Raw genomic sequence first — 26,819 nt, 5'->3', positions numbered from 1 at the left:
GTGATGGATCTTGCCCATCATCTCAGGAAAAAGGGAGTCAGAGGAAGTTGTTCCTCCTGTGCTAGACCTATTTCCCTTAGAGAGGGTGTGCTTCAGCAGTTTAGCTGGATGCTGTTGAGATATATAGAAGGCAAAGGCAATTTATGATGTCTCATGTGCTCTGGGGTCCTAGAAGCCAAACGTGGTTTCAAAAAGAAAACATTCCTCATCCAACTTCAATTCTCTGTTCATTATGTTTTCAGTTATTACTCTCAAGATTCAGTATAGAGAGATCGTGACTGAAAGTCATATCCTTGATCCCACATTCATTCAGGTGCATTCACTTCCACTCAGAAAAACGCATCAATTGCTTACCACTACTCCTGTGACATAAGAAATATTCATGGGACAGCCAGCTTCTCCAGGTTCTCGGAATGGAACTGGCCCGCTAGTGAGAGCCTTTCTGACCAGAACAAGCTCCGAGTCCCGGAGCCCCTGCAGCGCAGCGTACTCCGGCAACGAACCAGCGGAGAGCCTCGATCCGCAAGCAGCCTCTGGGATCAGGGCAGGGCAGCCAGAGACCTCTTCAGGCAGGTCTGCCCACTCCAGCTGCAGGCTCTCTTCACGGGGCGATACAAGATGGCGGCCTAGAGGGAGACTGCACCCCCAGTCGCTCCAGAACCCAGGAGTTAAGAAGGGGAGGCATTGAGAGACTTGGACTGAAGTGGAGCCACGGGTGAGTCTGCCCACTGGGTAAAGCTCAGCCCGGGTGGCAGGCCCAGATAGAGGTGGCTTATTGGAGCCGGGCAGGGCAGCTAGAGTCTTCCCAAGGTAGCCTTCCACACTCTGGCAGTGGGCTCCTCCCACACGGCCAGCTGCATGGTGCAGGCCCACAGTGAGAGCATTTCCGCACAGAGCCAGTTCCAAACCATGGAACCAGGAGGGGGGTAGGGGCAGTTTTCTTCGGATGAGCTGCTTTATCAGATTCCTCCAAGACATCAGGCTACTGAAGGCTGGGAGGTGATACACTGGAAATCTACCGGGACACTATAAGCCAATAGCGGAAAACTGCAATATCTCAGGGTCCCACTGACAACTGACCAATATGAGAAAACAAGGGAAGAAAATGTCCCAAACAAACCTAGATACTACATCAATAAAACCCAATGACAGCACAGCAGAAGAAATGTCAGAAAGGGAGTTCAGAATGTACGTAATTAAAACGATCAGGGAAGCTAATGAGGAGATGAAAGAGCAAATGCAGGCATTGAAGGAGGAGATGAAAGAGCAAATGCAGGCATTAAATGATCGCACCAATCAACAGTTAAAAGACCAAATACGGGAAGCAAGAGATCATTTCAATAAAGAGTTAGAGATACTGAAAAAAAAACAAACTGAAATCCTTGAAATGAAGGAAAAAATAAACCAAGTTAAAAACTCCATAGAAAGCATAACCAATAGGATAGAACACCTGGAAGACAGAACCTCAGACATTGAAGACAAATTATTTAATCTTGAAAGCAAAGTTGGCCAAACAGAAAAGATGGTAAGAAATCATGAACAGAATCTACAAGAATTATGGGATATCATGAAAAGGCCAAATTTAAGAATTATTGGGATTGAGGAAGGCTTAGAGAAACAAACCAAAGGAATGAACAGTCTATTCAATGAAATAATAACAGAAAATTTCCCAAATCTGAAGAATGAAATGGAAAACCAAGTACAAGAGGCTTATAGAACTCCAAACATACAAAATTACAACAGACCCACACCAAGGCACATTATTATGAAAATACCTAACATACAAAATAAAGACAGAATTTTAAAAGCCGCGAGAGAAAAGAATCAAATTACATTCAGAGGGAAACCAATAAGAATATCAGCAGATTTTTCAATCCAGACCCTAAAAGCTAGAAGGGCCTGGAACAACATATACCAAGCCCTGAAAGAAAATGGATGCCAACCAAGAATCTTATACCCAGCAAAACTTACCTTCAAATTTGACGATGAAATAAGATCCTTCCATGATAAACAAAAGCTAAAGGAATTTACAAAAGAAAGCCAGCATTACAGAACATTCTCAGCAAAATATTCCATGAGGAAGAGATGAAAAACAACGATGCAAATCAGCAACAGGAGGTGCTAGCCTAAAGGAATAGCCAAATAAGGAGAAACCAAATCATGTCAAAAACAAATATGAGTCAATTGACTGGGAATACAAATCATATCACAATAATAACCCTGAATGTTAATGGCCTGAATTCATCAATCAAAAGACACAGACTGGAAGATTGGATTAAAAAGAAAAATCCAACAATATGGTGCCTGCAAGAGACTCACCTCATAGAAAGAGACACCCATAGACTAAAGGTGAAAGGATGGGGAAAAACATACCATGCACACGGACACAGCAAAAAAGCTGGAGTATCCATCCTCATCTCAGATAATGTGGACTTCAAACCAAAACTAATCAGAAGGGATAAAGAAGGACATTACATGCTACTTAAGGGAAGCATAAATCAGCAAGACATAGCAATCATAAATATCTATGCCCCGAACATTGGCTCATCCACGTACGTCAAACAAATCCTTCTCAATTACAGAAATCAAATAGACCACAACACAATAATACTAGGCGATTTTAACACACCTCTCTCACCACTGGATAGATCGTCCAAACAAAAATTGAATAAAGAAACTATAGATCTCAACAACACAATCAGCAATTTAGACTTAACGGACATATATAGAATATACCATCCAACAAAGAACGAATACACTTTCTTCTCAGCAGCACATGGATCCTTCTCTAAAATAGACCATATTTTATGCCACAAAGCTACTGTTAGCAAATACAAGAAGATAGAGATACTACCTTGTACTCTATCAGATCATAATGGATTGAAATTAGAAATAAATGACAGAATAAAAAACAGAAACTTCTCCAATACCTGGAGACTAAATAATACACTATTATATGATGAATGGATAACAGAAGACATCAGGAGGGAAATAAAAAAATTCTTAGAAGTAAACGAGAACAAAGACACATCATATCAAAATCTCTGGGACACTATGAAAGCAGTACTTAGAGGAAGATTTATTTCATGGGGTGCATTCAAAAAAAGAAGTAGAAATCAACAAATAAACGACTTAACACTACAGCTCAAAGCACTAGAAAAAGAAGAGCAGACCAATACCAAAAGTAGTAGAAGACAGGAAATAGTTAAAATCAGAGCCGAAATCAACGAAATCGAAACAAAAGAAACAATTGGAAAAATTAACAAAATAAATAGTTGGTTCTTTGAAAAAATAAATAAAATTGATAAACCCTTAGCCACACTAACAAAGAGAAAGAAGGAGAAAACTCAAATTACTAAAATTCGGAATGAACAAGAAAACATCACAACAGACACGAGTGAAATACAAAACATAATTAGAAGCTATTTCGAAAATCTATACTCCAACAAAACAGAAAACCTCGAAGACATCAACAAATTTCTAGAGACATATGAACTACCTAAACTGAACGAGGAGGACATACACAACTTAAATAAATCAATTTCAAGCAATGAAATAGAAGAGGTCATCAAAAGCCTACCAACAAAGAAAAGTCCAGGACCAGATGGGTTCTCAGCCGAGTTCTACATAGCCTTTAAAGAAGAGCTCATTCCAATACTCCTCAAACTATTCCATGAAATAGAAGAGGAGGGAACCCTACCAAACTCGTTCTATGAAGCCAATATCACCCTGATACCTAAACCAGACAGAGACACATCAAGGAAAGAAAATTTCAGACCAATATCCTTAATGAATATCGATGCAAAAATTCTCAACAAAATTTTAGCAAATCACATACAAATATATATTAAAAAGATAGTGCACCACGATCAAGTGGGTTTTATCCCAGGGACGCAAGGTTGGTTCAACATTCAGAAATCAATAAATGTCATTCACCATATCAACAGACTTAAAGTTAGGAATCACATGATTATTTCAATAGATGCAGAAAAAGCATTTGATAAAATACAGCACCCCTTCATGCTCAAAACACTAGAAAAAATTGGGGTAGTGGGAACATTCCTAAACATTATAAAGGCAATCTACGCTAAGCCCATGGCTAATATCATTCTAAATGGTGAAAAACTGAAAGCGTTCCCTCTAAAAACTGGAACAAGGCAGGGATGCCCTCTTTCACCGCTTCTATTCAACATCGTCCTTGAGACTCTAGCCAGAGCAATCAGACAAACCAAAGAAATTAAAGGGATACGAATAGGAAAAGAAGAACTCAAACTATCCCTGTTCGCTGATGACATGATTATATATTTAGAGGAACCTGGAAATTCCACCAGAAAACTTTTAGAACTCATAAGTGAATTCAGTAAAGTAGCAGGTTACAAGATCAATGCTCATAAATCCAATGCATTTTTATACATAAGTGATGAATCTTCAGAAAGAGAAATTAGGAAAATTACGCCATTCACAATAGCATCGAAAAAATAAAATACTTGGGAATCAATCTCACAAAAGAGGTGAAAGACCTCTACAATGAGAACTACAGAACACTAAAGAAAGAAATTAAAGAAAACCTTAGAAGATGGAAAGATCTCCCATGTTCCTGGATAGGCAGAATTAATATCGTCAAAATGGCTATACTACCTAAAGTGCTATACAGATTCAATGCAATTCCAATTAAAATCCCAATGATGTACCTTGCAGAAATAGAGCAAGCAATTATGAAATTCATCTGGAAGAATAAAAAACCTAGAATAGCTAAAGCAATCCTCAGTAGCAAGAGCGAAGCAGGGGGTATTGCAATACCAGATCTTCAACTCGACTACAAAGCAATAGTAACAAAAATGGCATGGTATTGGTACCAAAATAGACAGGTAGATCAATGGTACAGAATAGAGGACATGGACACAAACCCAAATAAATACAATTTTCTCATACTAGACAAAGGTTCCAACAATATGCAATGGAGAAAAGATAGCCTCTTCAACAAATGGTGCTGGGAAAACTGGAAAACCATATGCAATAGAATGAAATTAAACCCCTATCTCTCACCCTACACAAAACTCAACTCAAAATGGATCAAGGACCTCGGAATCAGACCAGAGACCCTGCATCTTATAGAAGAAAAAGTAGGTCCAAATCTTCAACTTGTTGGCTCAGGATCAGACTTCCTTAACAGGACTCCCATAGCACAAGAAATAAAAGCAAGAATCAACAACTGGGATAGATTCAAACTTAAAAGCTTTCTCTCAGCAAAGGAAACTATCAGAAATGTGAAGAGAGAGCCTACAGAGTGGGAGAATTTCTTTGCCAACCATACCTCAGATAGAGCGCTAATTTCCAGAATCTATAAAGAACTCAAAAAACTCTACACGAAGAATACAAATAATCCAATCAACAAATGGGCTAAGGAAATGAACAGACACTTCACAGAAGAATATGTACAAGTAATCAACAGATATATGAAAAAATGTTCAACATCCCTAGTAATAAGGGAAATGCAAATCAAAACTACCCTAAGATTTCATCTCACCCCAATTAGAATGGCGATTATCAAGAATACAAGCAACAACAGGTGTTGGCGAGGATGTGGTGAAAAAGGAACACTCATACATTGCTGGTGGGGTTGCAAATTAGTGCAGCCACTCTGGAAAGCAGTGTGGAGATTCCTCAGAAAGCTTGGAATGGAACCACCATTTGACCCAGCTATCCCACTCCTTGGCCTATACCCAAAGGACTTAAAATCAGCCTACTACAGAGATACAGCCACATCAATGTTCATTGCTGCTCAATTCACCATAGCCAGATTGTGGAACCAACCTAGATGCCCTTCAGTTGATGAATGGATAAAGAAACTGTGGCATATTTATACAATGGAATATTACTCCGCAATGAAGAATGATAAAATTATGGCATTTGTAGGCAAATGGTCGAAATTGGAGAATATCATGCTAAGTGAGATAAGCCAATCTCAAAAAACTAAAGGACGAATGATCTCGCTGATAAGCGGATGAGGACATATAATGGGGGTTGGGAGGGGCTAGCATTAGGTTTAGGGTTAGGTTTAGAGTTAGGCTAAGGAGAGAGGTAAGAATGAAGGAAAGAAGGACTGTGTAGAGGGAAAAGAGGGGTGGGAGGGGTGGGGGGAGGGGAAAAATAAAATAAACATCATTACCCTATGTAAATGTAAAAAAATAAAAAATTAAAAAAAAAAAACATTCCAATACAGGATGGCTGGAGAACTGGATAGACTCTCTGAAACTTGTATAAGTCCCAGCAGCAAGAATTCCCAGTGCAGAATTGCTGTTCAATGGTTTTTCCTCCCTCCCTCCTTCCTGCCCTCCTTCCCTGCTTCCCTCTATTTTTCTTTTAGACAGCTTTATTGAGCTCTCATTGACCTGTAAGAGTTGTATATATTTAAGGAATACACTTTGATTTTGAAATATATACACAAGGGGGTGGGAGACATTGATCAATAGGTACCAAGTTTCAGTTATGCAGGATGGGTAAACTCTGAGGAGCTAATCAGTGTGCAGCTTGGTGACTGCAATTAAAATACTACATTGTTTGCCTAAAATTTGCTGAAAGGGTAGCTCTTAAATCCTTATATCAGGGATATAAGGGATATAAGGATATAAGGATTCCAGAAGCTGGAGCACCAGAAGGACTATGTGGGATTGACAATATGCTCAATTGGTGAGTATGAATGGAGATTTTGGGATCATTCACATATGAAACACTGGTCTATAAAATTACAATCTACTGCTTAATTCCTCAATACTATTTTTTAAATATTGTTCCCTTGGTCATTTTCTTTTGCAAAATTCTAAAGAGCAGAGATATCTGCATAAAGAACAGGTCATTTTTGGTGATGGATCTTGGCCATCATCTCAGGAAATTGTGAGGCAGAGGAAGTTGTTCCTCCTGTGCTATGCCTCTTTCCCTCAGTGAGTGGGTGCTTCATCAATTTAGCCATATGCTGTTGAGAGATATAACAAGGCAAAGGCAAGTGTTGATGACTCATGCGGTTGGGGTTCAAGAAGCGAAACATTGTGGCAAAAAAAAAATTCCTCATCCAGTTTCAATTTTCTGCTCGTTTTGTTTCAGTTATTACTCTCAAGATTCATTACAGAGAGATCATTACTGAAAATCATATCCTTGCACCTGCATTCAATCAGGTGTATTCACGTCCACTCAGAAAAATGCATCAATAGCTTACCAGTTCTCCTGGGATATGAGAAACATTCATGGAAGAAATCCTCTAATAAAAGGGGAGGGAGCAGGTTCTGGGCAACTAGGTTGTGAAGGGTGAAGGACTTCTAATCTGAGGTAGGAAAAGGCACTAGGTTGCACTCCCCAGTGGGTTTATGAAGCCTTGGACAACATGAATTTTGAAGACTTGCACACGTGACATGGCGTCGGCATGCCAGATTCCACCTGAGGTCTCAGAGGAGCAGCCCGAGAACACGGTGGTGACTTGGATCCCATGGCAATCAGAGACCATTCTGCTCCTGGCTGCTTCAAGCACACATTCAAGAAAAGCACGGGCTCAGCTGTGAGGATAAGAGGATAGATGAAGAGAGCGGGTGCCAGGGTCTTTTGTTTTTCAGGAAATGATTCTATCCTTTTTGACTAGTCAACTAGAAATTAGGCTGTATGCGCTATGTAGACTCGTGAAAGATATATCCCTCCAAATTTAAGCAGAACCAGGGTTTCCAGTGAAGTTTGAGAGCTCGCATTTACACCAGGCGAGCTAGGTTGTGCTGTGCTCCATTGACCCAATCATTCATACTGAAAGCACACTCACCTGGTTCTACTGCAGGCTATTAGGCCCCACAAGGTCCAGTGGAACAGACTGGGACCAAGTGGTGCCTGGGAAGACGTGGCTCAACAAGCTGACCACTGGCACCAGTGGATTTGCACTATGACACCACTCCTCAAGGACGTGAAACTGGTGCTGTTTCCCAGTGTTGATTCATTAATGAAGAGAGGAGAAAAAAAAAGCAAGAGGTGAGAGGATGGAGGGTTGGGAGTTCACAATTCAGTATCATTGGTCTGTTTGTAATTTCCCTGAACAAACAGTGCTGCTGGGGTGTAAACCCTGGTCTCCAGCATAGGAGGCAGGAACTCTACGGGAAGGGCTATAATGCCAGTACACAAATGTCTGCTCTGAGTTACTACACTTGATCATTTACAGTCCTAATTGGTGAAAAAGAATGCAGAGAAGCAATCATGACCAAGCCAAACTATGTCTAAGAATTCTTAATACTCTTGTTCATGACAATCCAGCAAGGAACTGTTTTGCATGTCCATTCCCAGAGACCCAGTGTGTCATCAGGGACAGATTTTTCCCCTATTTGCTTAAGGAGGAAAATGGATGTAATTCATCTCTGAGCAAAAATTTCTATCAGGGATCAAAGGACACCAGAAGCAGGGGCAGCAAAAGGACTCTGTGGGATTGAGAATATGCTCAATTGGTGACTACGAATGGAGACTTTGGGATTATTCACATATGAAACACTAGCCAATATATTCACAATCTACTGATTAATTTCTTGATTCTCTTTCTACAATATTGTTCTCTTGGTCATTTTCTTTCGAAAAATTTTAAACAGCAGAGACCTCTGCATAATGGACAAGCGAGTTTGCTGGTGGATCTTGCCCATCATCTCAGGAAAGGGTGAAGCAGAGGAAGATTTTCCTACTGTGTTATGCCTGTTTCCCTCAGTGAGTGGGTGCTTCAGCAATTTAGCCAGATGCTATTGTGAGATATAAGAAGGCAAAGGCAAGTGTTGATGGCTCATGGGGTCTGGGGTCCCAGAAGCGAAACGTGGTGGCAAAAAGAAAACATTTCTCTTCCAGTTTCAATTTTCTGCTCCATACTTTTTCAGTTATTACTCTCAGGATTCATTACAGAGAGATTGTGGCTGAAAGTCATACCCTAGATTCTACATTCATTCAGGTGCATTCACATCCACTCAGAAAAACGCATCAATTGCTTCCCAGTTCTCCTGTGATATGAGAAACAATCATGGGAGAAGTCTTCTAATCAAAGGGGAGGGAGCAGGCTCTGGGCAGCTAGGTTGTGAAGGGTGCAGGGCTTCTAGGCTCTGGTAGGAGAAGGCAGAAAGTTGCACACCCCAGAGGGTTCGTGAAGCCTTGGGCAACATGAAGTTTGAAGACTGGCTCACGTGACATGGCTCATGCACCCCCGATTCCATCTGAGGTCACAGAGGAGTGGCCTGAGAACACGGTGGCATCACGGATTCCATGGCAAGCAGAGAACATTCAGCTTCTGGGTGCTTCAAGCCCACTTTCAAGACAAGCACCAGCTCAGTTGTGAAGGTAAGAGGATAGAGGAAGGGAGCAGGTTGCAGGGTCTTGTGTTTTTAAAGAAATGATTTTATCCTTGTTGCCTGGTCAACCAGAAACCAGGCTGTAAGCGGTACTCCACTCCGTGTGTGATAAATCCCCCATATCCAGGCAGGACCAGGGTTCCCACTGAAGCCTGACAGCTCGCATTTCAACCAAGACATGCTAGGTGGTGTTGTGCTCCTTTGGCCCCACCGTTCATACTAAAAGCCCACTCCACTGGTTGTACTGCAGGCTATTAACCCCCAACAAGGTCCAGTGTAAGAGGCTGGAACTGAGCGGTGACTGCGAAGATGTGGCTCAACAAGCTGACCACCGGCACCAGTGGATTTGCACTACGACCACACTCCTAAAGGACTGTAAATGCCCGGCTTCTCTTCAAATTCAGGAAACTAGCCTAGAGGCCTAGCAGCCACACAGAGAGATGGGTGGTGAACGCTCAGCTCAGCAGAGCATGCAGTGCAGCGTCGGGGCTTAAGTGATCATTGAATTGGGACACATCACATTCGATTTCAGGTTTCCCCTACTAACGTACAAATCTGCAAAGGAGAGAGCTGAAACTTGGGATATGTGTGGCTCCTATGGAAGTTCATGAAAATGGAGTGAGTCATTCACTCAGCATGTTGGACGGAGAACAGAATGGACTTTACAAGAAAAGAGAGTAGTTCTGTGCTCACTCCAACTGCCAGGCCCCACCTGCTTGGCTGCTGCATGACGACTCGGTTGCAACCAGAAACTTACCTGGTGGGAGTATTCCAGCGTCCCATCAAACCAACTCAAGATGCAGAAATGTCTTGCAATCTGCATTCACAATATGGGTCGTCTTCTTGACCAGAAAAATGCCCGTCATTCATGAAGATCTGTGAGATATTGTCAGGAATCATCTAACCAGCCCAGGGAGGGAGGAGCCTACAAGACCGAGAATAAAATAAAAGCCTGGCGATGGCATGATGAGCACACTTTCACAGGGCATATCACCAGCTTTGAACATAGACCCTTCTGAAAGTGGAATGGTGCAGAGCTTCCAACTGAATTTTCTAAAGGGGAGCATAAGGACATTTGGGGGGAGAGAAAAGCTGCAGATGGTCTTCCAGAAAACATCTAAAGAGAAGAAACTATGAAACTCGACATTGTTCATGTTGAACCCACAAATTCCTCGATATATATACATACCGCCTCACCATACACTACTAATACAGAAAGTAGTTAATGTCTGTTCATTCTTTATGCAAAAATGGACACCAACCCAAATGTCCTTGCAAGTAAATCAGTGCCCCTGAAAGTCCTGTCTATTTCTGTTGCTCCCAACGGACAGTCGAATATACGTATACTGATTCCTATATATTTGTGGCAGGAGAACCAAGAGCAAAGGTTTTCCTAACATCACAGCTCCCACACCAAGACCTCCAATTTTAACCAGCTGATCCTGGAATATTCAACACTAATCCCTGGCTCTCTGAATGAAGAGTTCACCACAATGTCAGAAAAGTAATCCCCCAAAAGACTATGAATATTCAAGTGTGAAGAACCTACATAGCAAAACATGAATGTCAAACCAGAAGTGGATCCATGATAACCAAAATTTTAATAGAACTACTGAGAAGAAAAAATATACCTCAGGCATTTGCAAAGTGTCCAAGGCACTTTCTATTCTGTCAGATTTCTATCACTGCCTATCGTGTTCCCTCTGCCCGCAGAGAGAGACACGACAAACGTCTGAAGCTTTGGAGGTTTATTGCGTACAGTCTTCCTTTCTTTCCTTCTTATCTATCCCTTTCTCTCGCTCTCTTTCCCTCTCCTGCACTTCACTCTTCTCCCGCTCGGCTCTCGCCTGCTCCGGCGGCTCTGTTTCTCCCACTCGGCTCACGCCTGCCCGCACTCTTCTTCCTCCCTTCTACCCCCCTTTCTCAGTTTCTTCTTCTCAGCTTCTGCCCTCAGCTTCTGCTCCTACTCCCAGCTTCTTCTCTCAGCTTCTGCCCTCAGCTTCCCGCGCACTCCCAGCTTCCCGTGCATTCCCAGCTTCTCCCTTACTCCTCCACCCACCATGCTTATATACACTTCAACCAATCAGGGGAGAGCACACGAGGTAAACGCGCGGACAGCTGCAGGTATAGAATAGGTACACGAGGGGGGCATGCTCTAATCACATCGTTAACTAGCCAATCATTGGAATTTGCTGGTTGTCCACTGCATAGCTGGCCGCTTCTGGCTCAGTGCCAGGCGCCACCTTGACCGTGCTCAAAGCTGGGGGTCCCGGAAACCCCGACATATCCCCCTTCTTTATTATTAAACTAAGGCTCAGGGACCGTGTCTGTCTTAGGCTGGGTGGTCAGCATATGTCCTTACCCGTCATCAGAGCCTGCAGAGCATGCTGCAGCTCCTGTCTTAGGTTGGTACACAGCCACCTCCTTCATTACCCGTCTTTGACTACCGGTCCAGCATCAAGAGCCATACTAATGGGGGGCTGTCGGCCCTTAGGGCGGTCATGGCCTGATGAAAGATAATTTGATCTCTATTGGCTAGCTTGTAGATGCATGCCAAAACGAATGAAGAGAAGGAGGCCAAGGCAGAGGAGTACCACCATAGCTCCTAAGCCTGCCCGCTGTTTGACAAATCTACAAACAGAAGAAAAACCATGTAGCCATATTAAATACAGAAACAACATACATCCCAGTAGAGTTACAATACGGGCAACACAAACAGCTCTCAGGGAATAAATGCATCCCAGTCCCAAAAGTTCTATGGTTGTGTCAATGCTGCTACTGCAAGGACTGTGATGGTAATGATCACGGCTGTTGCAATGTCAAAGCCTCTCCTGTTTCTTGACAATAGCACTGGCAACTCTATATCTGCAACAGAAACTAGGACAGGTAGGAAGATAGGAACACACATCAAGACTGCCCGTGAGAACCCAGAAGCATTCCAACATTGAGAGAGATTGAGAGAAACATCTTTCCCTCAACAGTAACCAATTTGCACTCATTAGCCCAATGTGTTTCCCTTCTGTGCCTTGGGCAAAGTCCTGGGGCATAAGGTGTAACAGATTTTACTATAGTTATCTCTTATCTTTTGTTAGGGCATTATCTCCTTGCTGCTGATTTTGTGCATCTATTGAAGCATATTGGCCTTCTCATCTCAACATTTCTATCGGGAAACCTTGCCACTATGTTTCTGCAAGCAGTTTCAACAGCTATTTCTTGCCACTGAGCTCTCCAATTAGACATTGTCCTCCAGATAACACTGCTCTGCATAGCTGTCTCCAATAGTCTTAACTGCCTCTTTAAAGTTTTTCTAATGGTTGATGGTATCTCCATTTGCTCCTCAAATACGGGCAGGTTCTACAAATTTTGAAGCTCTTTCTATTAGGCTTAGGTTTCTCCTACCTTTTCCCCTTGTTCTTAAGTTTTCACTACCACTTGGTTATTCCTTTTTGGGGGTTCTTTGTGTTAGACTTAGTTCCCTTTTTTCCCTTGCTCTTAGATTTTTTGAGCAATTATTTTCTAGGTCACCACCACTCAATTTTTCCTCACTTTATTCTCTTTAAGAGTTCTTTTCTGTTGCTATTAGATCCTGTTCATGAAGATCCCCCTTGTGGCACACTGAGCAGCTTTTCTTCTATAAACCCTGGGCTTATTTCTACTAGGGTTTGAACATATGATCATACAGTGGTTTCCTTATTTTCTAGTCCTTCCCCAGTGTTTCTTTCCCCCCCCCAGCTGTTCCCACTGTGGGGTGTTCAAAAGGCCCTCATCCAAAAACCAAGGGGAAAACTTTTCCATAGTATCGAGAAATGCTCTAGCTGTTTTTGCCTTTAATGGTGTTCCATGGTTTTTTAATAGCTCCCTGAGGGGTTGCTGCATTCAGACCCCATTGTTACTAATTTGAATAGCTTTAGTTATGGCAGTTACAATAACAAACAGTGGCCTAGCTGCCAGGAGCAACGAGATTACTGAAAGGAAAACTATCAAGTGTGCATTAGAATTTTTATAGCGGCTTTTCACGTACTACCTACACCCTAATTGGACCATTTCAAGCGTGTTTCTACTTTCACTTTAATTGGACCGCGTTCCACGCGTCAGGACCACTGATGGCATATCCCGATACCTTTTAACCCATGTTCCACGCGTCAGGACCGCTGATGGCGTATCCCGATACCTTTTGACCCGCGTTCCACGTGTCAGGACCGCTGATGGCATATCCCGATACCTTTTAACCCGCGTTCCACGCGTCAGGACCGCTGATGGCGTATCCCAATACCTTTTAACTGGACCGCATTCCGCGTGTCCCCAGGACCGCTGATGGCGTATCCTGATACTCTTTAACTTTTTTATAACCGGTTTAACTTGTTAAATTTTTTTTAAGATATCTTATTTGTCTTTTTTATCTTCCCTTCATGTCCCGGGTTTCGGCACCAGTTATCGCGTTCCCTCTGCCCGCAGAGAGAGACACGACAAACGTCTGAAGCTTTGGAGGTTTATTGCGTACAGTCTTCCTTTCTTTCCTTCTTATCTATCCCTTTCTCTCGCTCTCTTTCCCTCTCCTGCACTTCACTCTTCTCCCGCTCGGCTCTCGCCTGCTCCGGCGGCTCTGTTTCTCCCACTCGGCTCACGCCTGCCCGCACTCTTCTTCCTCCCTTCTACCCCCCTTTCTCAGCTTCTTCTTCTCAGCTTCTGCCCTCAGCTTCTGCTCCTACTCCCAGCTTCTTCTCTCAGCTTCTGCCCTCAGCTTCCCACGCACTCCCAGCTTCCCGCACATTCCCAGCTTCTCCCTTACTCCTCCACCCACCAAGCTTATATACACTTCAACCAATCAGGGGAGAGCGCACGAGGTAAACGCGCGGACAGCTGCAGGTATAGAATAGGTACACGAGGGGGGCATACTCTAATCACATCGTTAACTAGCCAATCATTGGAATTCGCTGGTTGTCCACTGCATAGTTGGCCGCTTCTGGCTCAGTGCCAGGCGCCACCTTGACCGTGCTCAAAACTGGGGGTCCCGGAAACCCCGACAACTGCCCACATGCCCTATGCCTAACGTATCTTGTTTCCTCCTTCCGCTCTGAGATCTTGGAAACAGATGTTTGGTGTCATTTCTTACTCACCAAAGCACCCTGCATTCATTACCTGATCTCCGGTAAACATGAGAGCAACTCACACCCCGAGTACTTTGTATGCTTCACCCAATTCTAGGCTGCATCTCTTGAGGAGGTCCATCAAAAGTAACAAGAGTGCCTAAAAGAGCTCCATTCCTCTTGGCACTGGAGCTCCAATGATATTGGAAGAGTAGCTTGTAAAACCCCATGAGAGTCCTGAAACCTACCAGTAGAGGCTCACATCAAATCAGCCTGAAACCTACCATTATTCATCAAGAAGTCACAAGCAAGCCACCGCAACACCAAGCTGTCAGAGAAACTCCAGGGAAAAGAGCGGCTGTCTTTTGTGTTCATCACTTGGTTTTCCAGTTTTCATTGAGGTTCACGTGGAAAGTGCCCAGGTGTGGAAGACACCTTCTTTGTCAGAGTGTATGGGAGTATATCCCAAAAATCTGGAGATAGTCAGGTGAAGGGCAGTTGTCCTTTTGAATATCTGACCACCGAAACCTGGTGAAGATTCGGTCTCATTTGTCTGTTTGTAATTTCCCTGAACTAAGAGTGCTGCCCGGGTGTCGAACCCTTGTCTCCACATGGGAGGCAGGAACTCTACGTGATGGGCTATAACACCAGTCCATGAAAGTCTGCTCTGAGTTACTCCACTTGATCCCTTACAGTTCTAATTGGTGAAAAAGTATGTAGAGAAACAAACATGACCAAGCCAAACAATGTCTAAGGAATTCTTAATCCTCTTGTTCATGACAATCCAGCAAGGAACTCTTTGGCATGTCAATTCTCAAGAGCAGCGGAGTGTCCAGAGGCACAGATTTTCCTCTCTTCACTTATGGAGGAAAATGGATGTAACTGATCTCTGAGCACAAATGTGTATCAGGGATCCAAGGACGCAGAAGCAGGGGCAACAAAGAATGTGTGGGATGGAGAATATGCTCAATAGGTGACTATGAATGGAGACATTGGGATCATTCACATATGAAACACTAGCCAATATATTCACAATCTACTGATTAATTCCTCGATTCTCTTTTTAAAATATTGTTCCCTTGGTCATTTTCTTTTGAAAAATTCTAAAGAGCAGAGAACTCTGCATAATGGACAAGGCAGTTTTGCTGGTGGATTTCGCCCATCATCTCAGGAAAGGCTGAGGCAGAGAAAGATTTTCCTACTGTGCTATGCCTGTTTCCAACAGTGAGTGTGTGCTTTAGCAATTTAGCCGGATGATGTTGTGAGATATAACAAGGCAAAGGCAAGTGTTGATGGCTCATGGGTTCTGGGGTCCCAGAAGCGAAACGTGGTGGCAAAAAGAAAACATTTCTCATCCAGTTTCAATTTTCTGCTCCATACTTTTTCAGTTATTACTCTCAGGATTCATTACAGAGAGATCGTGGCTGAAAGTCATATCCTTGATCCTACATTCATGCAGGTGCATTCACTTCCACTAAGAAAAACGCATCAATTGCTTCCCAGTTCTCCTGTGATATGAGAAACAATCATGGGAGAAGTCTTCTAATCAAAGGGGAGGGAGCAGGCTCTGGGCAGCTAGGTTGTGAAGGGTGTGGGGCTTCTAGGCTCCGGTAGGAGAAGGCAGAAGGTTGCACACCCCAGAGGGTTCGTGAAGCCTTGGGCAACATGAAGTTTGAAGACTGGCTCACGTGACATGGCTCCTGTACCCCAGATTCCATCTGAGGTCACAGAGGAGTGGCCTGAGAACATGGTGGCATCACGGATCCCATGGCAACCGGAGAACATTCAGCTCCTGGCTGCTTCAAGCCCACTTTCAAGACAAGCACCAGCTCACCTGTGAGGGTAAGAGACAGAGGAAGGGAGCGGGTTGCAGGGTCTTGTGTTTTTAAGGAAATGATTTTATCCGTGTTGCCTGGTGAAACAGAAACCAGGTTGTAAGCGGTATTCCTCTCCGTGTGCGATAAATCCCCCATATCCAGGCAGGACCAGGGTTCCCACTGAAGCCTGACAGCTGGCATTTCAACCAAGACATGCTAGGTGGTGTTGTGCTCCTTTGGCCCCACCGTTCATACTGAAAGCCCGCTCCACTGGTTGTACTGCAGGCTATTAACCCCCAACAAGGTCCAGTGTAAGAGGCTGAGACTGAGCGGTGCCTGCGAAGATGTGGCTCAACAAGCTGACTACCGGCACCAGTGGATTGGCACTATGACCCAACTCCTCAAGGACTGTAAATGCCCGGCTTCTCTTCAGATTCAGGAAACTAGCCTAGAGGTCTAGCAGCCACACAGAGAGATGGGTGGTGAGCGCTCAGCTCAGCAGAGCATGTAGTCCAACATCAGGGGTTAAGTGATCATTGTATTGGGACACACCACATTCGATCCTTCAGGTTTCCCCTACTAACAGACAAATCTGCAAAGGAGAGAGCTGAAACTTGGGATATGTGTGGCTCCTCTGGTGGCTCATGAAATTGGAGTGAGTCAATCACTCAGCATGTTGGATGGAGGACAGAATGGATGTGACAAGAAAGGAGAGTAGTTCTGTGCTCACTTCAACTGCCAGGCCCCACCTGCTTGGCTGCTGCATGATGACTCTGATGAACCCAGAAACTTACCTGGTGGGAGTATTCCAGCGGCCCGTCAAACCAACTCGAGATGCAGAAATGTCTTGCCTATCTGCATTCACACAATGGTTCATCTTCTTGACCAGAAAAATGCCCGTCATTCACAAGGATCTGTGAGATATTGTCAGGAATCATGTAAACAGCCCTGGGAGGGAGGAGCCTACAAGCCCGTGAATGAAATAAAAGCCTGGCGATGGCATGATGAGCACAGTTTCACAGGGCATATCACCAGCTTTGAACATAGACCCTTCTGAAAGTGGAATGGTGCAGAGCTTCCAAACTGAATTTTCTAAAGGGGAGCGTAAGGACATTTGAGGGGAGAGAAAAGCTGCAGATGGTCTTCCTGGAAAACTTCTTCAGAGAAGAGACTATGAAACTTGACATTGTTCATGTTTAACCCACAAATACCTCGATATATATACTGCCTCATCATACACTACTAATACAGAAGGTAGTTATTGTCTGTTCATTCTGTATGCAACCATGAACACCAACTCTAATGTCATTGCAAGTACATCAGTACCCCGAAAAGTCTGTCTCTTTCTGTGGCTCCCAACGGACAGTCGAATATACGTAAACTGATTCCTATATTTTTCTGGCAGGAGAACCATGAGCAAAGGCTTTCCAACATCACAGCTCCCACACCAAGACCTCCAATTATAACCAGCTGATCCTGGAATATTCAACCCTAATCCCTGGCTCTCTGAATGAAGGGTTCACCACTATGTCAGAAAAGTAATCCCCTAAAGGACTGTGAATATTCAAGTGTGAAGACCTTACATCGCAACACATGAATGTCAAACCAGAAGTGGTTCCATGATAACCAAAACGTTAATAGAACTACTGAGAAGAAAAAGCATACCTCAAGCATTTGCGAAGTGTCAAAGGCACTTTCTATTCTGACAGGTTTCTACCCCCGCCCACATGCCCTATGCCTAATGTCTCTTGTTTCCTCCTTCCGCTGTGAGTTCTTGGAAATATCTTGCCCATCAAAGCACCCTGCATTCATTACCTGATCCCCGGTAAACATGAGAGCCACTCACATCCCAAGTACTTGATATGCTTCACCCAATTCTAGTCTGCATCTCTTGAGGAGGTCCATCAAAATTAGCAAGAGTGCCTAAAAGAGCTCCATTCCTCTTGGCACTGGAGTTCCAATGATATTGGAAGAGTAGGTTGTAAAACCCCATGAGAGTCCTGAATCCTACCAGTAGACGCTCACATCAAATCAGCCTGAAACCTACCATTATTCATCAAGAAGTCACCAGCAAGCCACTGCAATGCCAAGCTGTCAGAGAAACTCCAGGGAAAAGAGCGGCTGTCTTTTGTGTTCATCACTTGGTTTTCCAGTTTTCATTGAGTTTCACGTGGAAAGTGCTCACGCGTGGAAGACCCGTTCTTTGTCAGAGTGTATGGGAGTATATCCAAAAAATCTGGAGAGAGTCAGGTGAAGGGCAGTTGTCCTTTTGATTATCCGGCCACCGAAACCTGGTGAAGAATGCACAGGGGAGGAAGGTGGTGAAGAATTATTGGCACAATGATTGCCATGAGAGACCGGTAATCTCTGCCCTAAAGAGAGTAGAGTGAGGTCTTGGAAGTAGTTCTCTGAAGAAAGGCCGGTGAGTGTGCAGCACTGCTCAGAAGGAGCACATTTGCAAACTGAATGGTGTCCCTGGTAATGGGTCGCACGTGAAGCAGGTGCTGTTTACCAGTTTTGATTCATTTGCGAGGCGAGTAGAAAAGAAACGAGAGACATGAGAGCATGGAAGGTTTAGGTGTCCCCGTGAAACAGGTGCTGTTTACCAATTTTGATTCATTTGCGAGGCGAGTAGAAAAGAACGCAAGAGGTGAGAGGATGGAGGTTTAGGAGTCCCCGATTCGGTCTTATTTGTCTGTTTGTAATTTCCCTGAACTAAGATGGCTGCCCGAGTGTCGAACCCTGGTCTCCAGCATGGGAGGCAGGAACTCTACGTGATGGGCTATAACACCAGTCCATGAAAGTCTGCTCTGAGTTACTCCACTTGATCCCTTACAGTCCTAATTGGTGAAAAAGTATGCAGAGAAACAAACAAGTCCAAGCCAAACAATGTCTAAGGAATTCTTAATCCTCTTGTTCATGACAATCCAGCAAGGAACTCTTTGGCATGTCAATTCCCAAGAGCAGCGGAGTGTCCAGAGGCACAGATTTTTCCTCTCTTCACTAATGGAGGAAAATGGATGTAACTGATCTCTGAGCACAAATTTGTATGACGGATCCAAGGAGGCAGAAGCAGGGGCAACAGAAAGAATGTGGGGATGGAGAATATGCTCAATTGGTGACTATGAATGGAGACATTGGGATCATTCACATATGAAACACTAGCCAATATATTCACAATCTACTGATTAATTCCTCGATTCTCTTTTTAAAATATTGTTCCCTTGGTCATTTTCTTTTGAAAAATTCTAAAGAGCAGAGAACTCTGCATAATGGACAAGGCAGTTTTGCTGGTGGATTTCGCCCATCATCTCAGGAAAGGCTGAGGCAGAGAAAGATTTTCCTACTGTACTATGCCTGTTTCCCTCAGTGAGTGGGTACTTCAGCAATTTAGCCAGATGATGTTGTGAGATATAACAAGGCAAAGGCAAGTGTTGATGGCTCATGGGGTCTGGGGTCCCAGAAGCGAAACGTGGTGGCAAAAAGAAAACATTTCTCTTCCAGTTTCAATTTTCTGCTCCATACTTTTTCAGTTATTACTCTCAGGATTCATTACAGAGAGATCGTGGCTGAAAGTCATATCCTTGATCCTACATTCATGCAGGTGCATTCACTTCCACTAAGAAAAACGCATCAATTGCTTCCCAGTTCTCCTGTGATATGAGAAAAAATCATGGGAGAAGTCTTCTAATCAAAGGGGAGGGAGCAGGCTCTGGGCAGCTAGGTTGTGAAGGGTGCGGGTCTTCTAGGCTCCGGTAGGAGAAGGCAGAAGATTGCACACCCCAGAGGGTACGTGAAGCCTTGGGCAACATGAAGTTTGAAGACTGGCTCACGTGACATGGCTCCTGTACCCCAGATTCCATCTGAGGTCACAGAGGAGTGGCCTGAGAACATGGTGGCATCACGGATCCCATGGCAACTGGAGAACATTCAGCTCCTGGCTGCTTCAAGCCCACTTTCAAGACAAGCACCGGCTCATCTGTGAGGGTAAGAGGACAGAGGAAGGGAGCAGGTTGCAGGGTCTTGTGTTTCTAAGGAATGATTTTATCCTTGTTGCTTGGTCAACCAGAAACCAGCTTGTAAGCGGTATTCCTCTCCGTGTGCGATAAATCCCCCATATCCAGGCAGGACCAGTGTTCCCACTGAAGCCTGACAGCTGGCATTTCAACCAAGTCATGCTAGGTGGTGTTGTGCTCCTTTGGCCCCACCGTTCATACTAAAAGCCCGCTCCACTGGTTGTACTGCAGGCTATTAACCCCCAACAAGGTCCAGTGTAAGAGGCTGGGACTGAGCGTTGCCTGCGAAGACGTGGCTCAACAAGCTGACCACCGGCACCAGTGGATTTGCACTACCACCCCACTCCTCAAGGACTGTAAATGCCTGGCTTCTCTTCAAATTCAGGAAACTAGCCTAGAGGCCTAGCAGCCACACAGAGAGATGGGTTGTGAGCGCTCAGCTTAGCAGAGCATGGAGTGCAGCATCAGGGCTTAAGCGATCATTGAATTGGGACACATCACATTCGATCCTTCGGATTTCCCCTACTAACGTACAAATCTGCAAAGGAGAGAGCTGAAACTTGGGATATGTGTGGCTCCTCGGTGTCTCATGAAAATGGAGTGAGTCAATCACTCAGCATGTTGGATGGAGGACAGAATGGATGTGACAAGAAAGGAGAGTAGTTCTGTGCTCACTTCAACTGCCAGGTCCCACCTGCTTGGCTGCTGCATGATGACTATGTGCACCCAGAAACTTACCTGGTGGGAGTTTTCCAGCGGCCCATCAAACCAACTCGAGATGCAGAAATGTCTTGCCAATCTGCATTCACACAATGGTTCATCTTCTTGACCAGAAAAATGCCCGTCATTCACAAGGATCTGTGAGATATTGTCAGGAATAATCTAACCAGCCCTGGGAGGGAGGAGCCTACAAGCATGTGAATGAAATAAAAGCCTGGCTATGGCATGATGAGCACAGATTCACAGGGCATATCACCAGCTTTGAACATAGACCCTTCTGAAAGTGGAATGGTGCAGAGCTTCCAAACTGAATTTTCTAAAGGGGAGCGTAAGGACATTTGGGGGGAGAGAAAAGCTGCAGATGGTCTTCCTGCAAAACTTTTTCAGAGAAGAGACTATGAAACTTGACATTGTTCTTGTTCAACCTACAAATACCTCGATATATATACCGCCTCATCATACACTACTAATACAGAAGGTAGTTATTGTCTGTTCATTCTGTATGCATCCATGAACACCAACCCTAATGTCATTGCAAGTACATCAGTGCCCCGAAAAGTCCTGTCTCTTTCTGTGGCTCCCAACGGACAGTCGAATATACGTATACTGATTTCTATATTTTTCTGGCAGGAGAACCATGAGCAAAGGCTTTCCCAACATCACAGCTCCCACACCAAGACCTCCAATTTTAACCAGCTGATCCTGGAATATTCAACCCTAATCCCTGGCTCTCTGAATGAAGGGTTCACCACTATGTCAGAAAAGAACCCCCCAAAGGACTGTGAATATTCAAGTGTGAAGACCTTACATCGCAACACATGAATGTCAAACCAGAAGTGGTTCCATGATAACCAAAACGTTAATAGAACTACTGAGAAGAAAAAGCATACCTCAAGCATTTGCGAAGTGTCAAAGGCACTTTCTATTCTGACAGGTTTCTACCCCCGCCCACATGCCCTATGCCTAATGTCTCTTGTTTCCTCCTTCCGCTGTGAGTTCTTGGAAATATCTTGCCCACCAAAGCACCCTGCATTCATTACCTGATCACTGGTAAACATGAGAGTCACTCACACCCCGAGTACTTGTTATGCTTCACCCAATTCTAGGCTGCATCTCTTGAGGAGGTCCATGAAAATTAACAAGAGTGCCTAAAAGAACTCCATTCCTCTTGGCACTGGAGCTCCAATGATATTGGAAGAGTAGGTTGTAAAACCCCATGAGAGTCCTGAATCCTACCAGTAGACGCTCACATCAAATCAGCCTGAAACCTACCATTATTCATCAAGAAGTCACTAGCAAGCCACTGCACGCCAAGCTGTCAGAGAAACTCCAGGGAAAAGAGCGGCTGTCTTTTGTGTTCATCACTTGGTTTTCCAGTTTTCATTGAGGTTCACGTGGAAATTGCACAGGTGTGGAAGACCTCTTCTTCGTCACAGTGTATGGGAGTATATCCAAAAATTCTGGAGAGAGTCAGGTGAAGGTCAGTTGTCCTTTTGATAAATAAAATTACAAAATTTATATTCTTGTGTTGATGCCTCATTTTTATATTTTATTTCATAAAAGTGAAATAATCATCCTCCTTTTGGAATTATGTCTATTTTTCTTCAGAGGTATATAAGAGTATCATTGTGTATAAAATATATTAATAATTAAAGTCATCACTGCCATAGGAGTCTACTCTCATTAAATTAGAACCTCTGTGAATGATCAAGTACCTATTATTTCAGGATCTGTTGACATTCAGAGATGTGGCCATTGATTTCACTGAAGAGGAGTGGGAATATCTTCAGCCAGCTCAACAAAACTTGTATAGAGATGTGATGTTTGAGAATTACAGAAACTTGGTCTTCCTGAGTAAGCATAACTTCCCTTCATAATTTTAATTATTTATAATTATTTAATTTTCTTCCCTTTCAGAGTACCTTCTGGGAACTTCTCTACAAGAATGTGTTTCATATTTCTGCTTTCATGAAATAAAAGAACATATTTTGGTACAGATAAAATGTTAAAGACATTTCTTTTCATCTTTAATCTCTCCCTTTCTTGGTAGGTTATATATCTTTCACTTTAGAAAAGTGGTACTGAGAGTAATTCAGTGATATAAAATATTGTGGACTGACATAGCAGAAGACACAGTTGAGAGTTCCAAAGATCAAGGAGGAATTCAAACTTCAAAATATTGATGGAGAAGTTATCAAACAGAAAAGATTTTTCAAAAGCTTAGATTGATTTCTCCTATTGTCATTGAACATACACTGTCCTTTGATTATCAAGTTTTCAAATTTTTTTCAAATCTTCTATTTCTCTCCAGCAGTGTCCCAGTTCATTTAAATTAACCAACCAAACTCCTCTTTGCCAGTGAGTGTCAGCATGATCTAAAAGATCTTCTGTTATTTGTGGGTCTGCACGTGGTATATGCACATTTTTGGAGAATTCTAGGTCAAACCATTGCAAAAACTTAATATCTTAAATCTGTTCAACATTATTTATATATTTATTCATTAAAATTACTTTATGCAAGCTCTTTGTAAATACTTGTAAAGGATTTTCTGTGAAGTGAAAGTAAAGATTTACAATAAATGCTTTCTTTTTGGTTCATAGGGATAGTTGAAATTTGTAGTTATGTGAAACTGTTTGTAAATAATATATCTATGGTTATATATAAATTGTTGGTTAAATTTTCCTTTCCCATTTTCTTTTATTTTATAGGGTAGATTTCATGGTGTCAAACAAGTTTTCTCCCTTCACAAATTACTGTTTTATTTTTTGCCTCTATTTTATGAATATATGACAATTTCTATTACTTCAGAAGTTAATACAATATTGAAATTAATATATGCATGATTTTTGTTTCAATTACCAAAATTTATATGTGCTTTACCTTGTTTCTTTAAATATTAGAGCTTTCTAAATGAGTTTTATATTTTATTTATATTTCTTTATCCTGTCTATGTACATAGTAATGAATATTTTCCATAGTTAATGTTAATAGTGATAGTATCCAGGGGTTCACTATTAATGGGCTACATCCCAACCCCTTTCTATTTCATAAAGTTATTGAGGATGGCCTTGAGATTATAAATTTCCTGCCTCAGAATTACACTAATATTTCTGAATTATATGCAGATTTTATGCATGCCCTTTATCTAAATATTTATGAATTTGTTCTTACTTACAGGATAAAGACCATAGCATTTTAAATTTAGCTTTGAAACATTTTACTATTGTTTTTATTTTTATGTGTTTCTGAAATTTTATTTGTTTTCAAAACCACAAAACAGTGCTTGATCTCCCCAATATATCACATATACTGTTCAGCAATGTTAATTCAATTTGTGATGTAATATATCTGTAGAAGGTTTACATCTCAAAAGTCAATAATCAATTTCCATGTAAACAAGCACTCATTTCTGTTTTCTCTCATCCATAATGTCCTTCTCATTTCTGATCATAAGAATTTTTTCTTTGTTTGTTTTTTGGTGTTTTATTTAAGTATAGCTCTGCTATATTTTTCTCTGTGGTAGTGACATATTTCAGTTATCAATATGTACTGAGGATTTATCCTGATTATAGATTTTGCAAAAATGTATTGCTTTTTTAACTTGAAAATATTATGTTGTTTCTATATTCCAAATTCCTCCATTCTCTCATTTCATGGGATATTTGGTTTGGTTTCCCATGGCAGCTCTGTTGAATAATATTATAACAAACATTGGTGTTCAACTGTCTTATTTGGTATATGTTCAAAAATTTATTAAAGTCAGAATTCACTATGTCCTTCTGTCTTAATTGATGTCACTATTGCCAATTGAATATTGTAGTGTTTAATGTTTTTAACTCATGAAACAACTTTCTCCCAATTTTGTTTCTATTTTGAATATTTTTGATATACCATAAAACTTTGAGATTCCATAAAATTTCAAAAATAAGTTGTTTTCTTTCTCTGCAAAAAATAACAGAGATTCACATGGAGTCTCTAGGTATCTTTGAGGAGTACAAAGGTCTTTTAATTTAATCTTTCCGTTCTGGAAAATGATCATATTCAACATTCTTCAATAAATTGCCACATATGTGTGGATTTTTGAATATCCTTTCCACGTTTTGATTTTTAACTTTATTCTATTATGATCACAAAATAATTTTAATGTTTACATACCTATTAACCTTTAGTCTTTTCCTTTCCTACTGGTTGATTGAATTAAATATTTCATATGCTATTGAGAACATTTATCATATAAGTCAAATATATTTAAATTATTTTCAAAGTCTTCTGTTTTTTGATTACCATCTTGTTTGACTTCCTTTATAGTAAGTATGGATTGATGTATCCTAGTATTAAAATGTTGCTTTCTATTTCTTTATTTAATTTGTCAATCTTAACTTTTTATTTCTTGGAAGTACAATGTGAGTTGAAACGATATTTACTTTAATTACAGTACTCTAGGAAAAGCTCTTTTTTATCTTCATATAATATTCTACTTTGCCTCTTTCAAAGCTTTTTTGTTAAAATTAAAATATATTTTATCTCACATAACTTCTTGCATTAAATTTTTGTATATCATAATTTGGCCAAGCAAGCTTTCTTTTGGCCAAATTTTATGTAATGGTCTTCTAATCTTTTGCTTCCATTCTACATGTTTCCTTAGATATAGAGTTCCAAGTAGATTGCATATATTTTTATTTCTTTTGTATTTATTTTTCTTTTTTTAATTTTAATTTTTTTCTTTTTATACATGAAGTATTAAGTTATACTTGGAGTATAATTTACCATGTTTGGCATTGTCTGGAATGTGAAGTTACACTGCTCATGTACTCATATATGAACATAGAAAATTTATGTCTGTTTCAGTCTATTGTCTTTCTTAAACCCATCACCACTTCTGTCCTTTAATTTCACTTTATTTAATCCAATTAAACTTTATTCTACACTCCCCCAACTTATTGTGTTAGCCTCACATATCACAGAGAACATACAGATTTATGAATTGATATTTTACTACCTCTATTTTTAACATTCACCAGGATTTCTAAACATCTAGACAGACTAGAGGTTTCAATTAAAAACTTAATTTTTCCAATGTGTACATTCAGTATTAAAGGAAGTACAAACATTTCACAATAGTTCTAATTTAAAGATGTCATTAAAATATGAGTATTCTTGTCCTTCAGTAATCCAGTCTTCTATAATGCTCCAATTTTGAGAAGAAAATCCTTCCTAAACATTTTAACAAAACATAGAAATTTTGTTTACTGATTCTACTTTTGTCATCAATGGCAACTTCTTTAGCATCTAAAAAAGGTGCATGTAGACAAGAACTCATTTGTCCATAATATATTCTATAAAAAGTGCAATATAAAACAAAACCCATAACACATAGTAACAATAGATACATTTTCCTCATTGTAAGCACACTGCCATGGTCTTCCATAGAACCAGCATACAATGCTTATTACTCAACAGGGATTTTGGTTATTACCCTCCACAAAACATTTCATAGAATTTTTAAAATTAATGTACAAATTGTTTCATATTTTACTGCTTGTAAATTAGTTTATCTAAAATATTGATATTTCTAAAAAAAAACCCAGCATTTTCAAATAAATATACAAGAATGAGGAGTAAAATGCACACACCAAGAAATGGTTATAATATAAAAAATGTCTTTTACACATAACCAGTCTTGCGCAGGATCCTCCCTTCTCATGCTCAAATTTTCTTCATGTCCTCTTACCTCCGAATAAATGTGGACAATGTCACTGCTAGAGGTAGTCTAACGATTCCTTTCAAAATCATTTCCAGAGGATATTTCTGACTTTTTAAAACAAAAG

The sequence above is a fragment of the Sciurus carolinensis genome, assembly GCF_902686445.1.
Source record: "Sciurus carolinensis chromosome 14 unlocalized genomic scaffold, mSciCar1.2 scaffold_126_arrow_ctg1, whole genome shotgun sequence".
NCBI classification, from domain to species: Eukaryota; Metazoa; Chordata; class Mammalia; order Rodentia; family Sciuridae; genus Sciurus; species Sciurus carolinensis.
Note: the sequence above shows the minus strand (reverse complement) of the source record.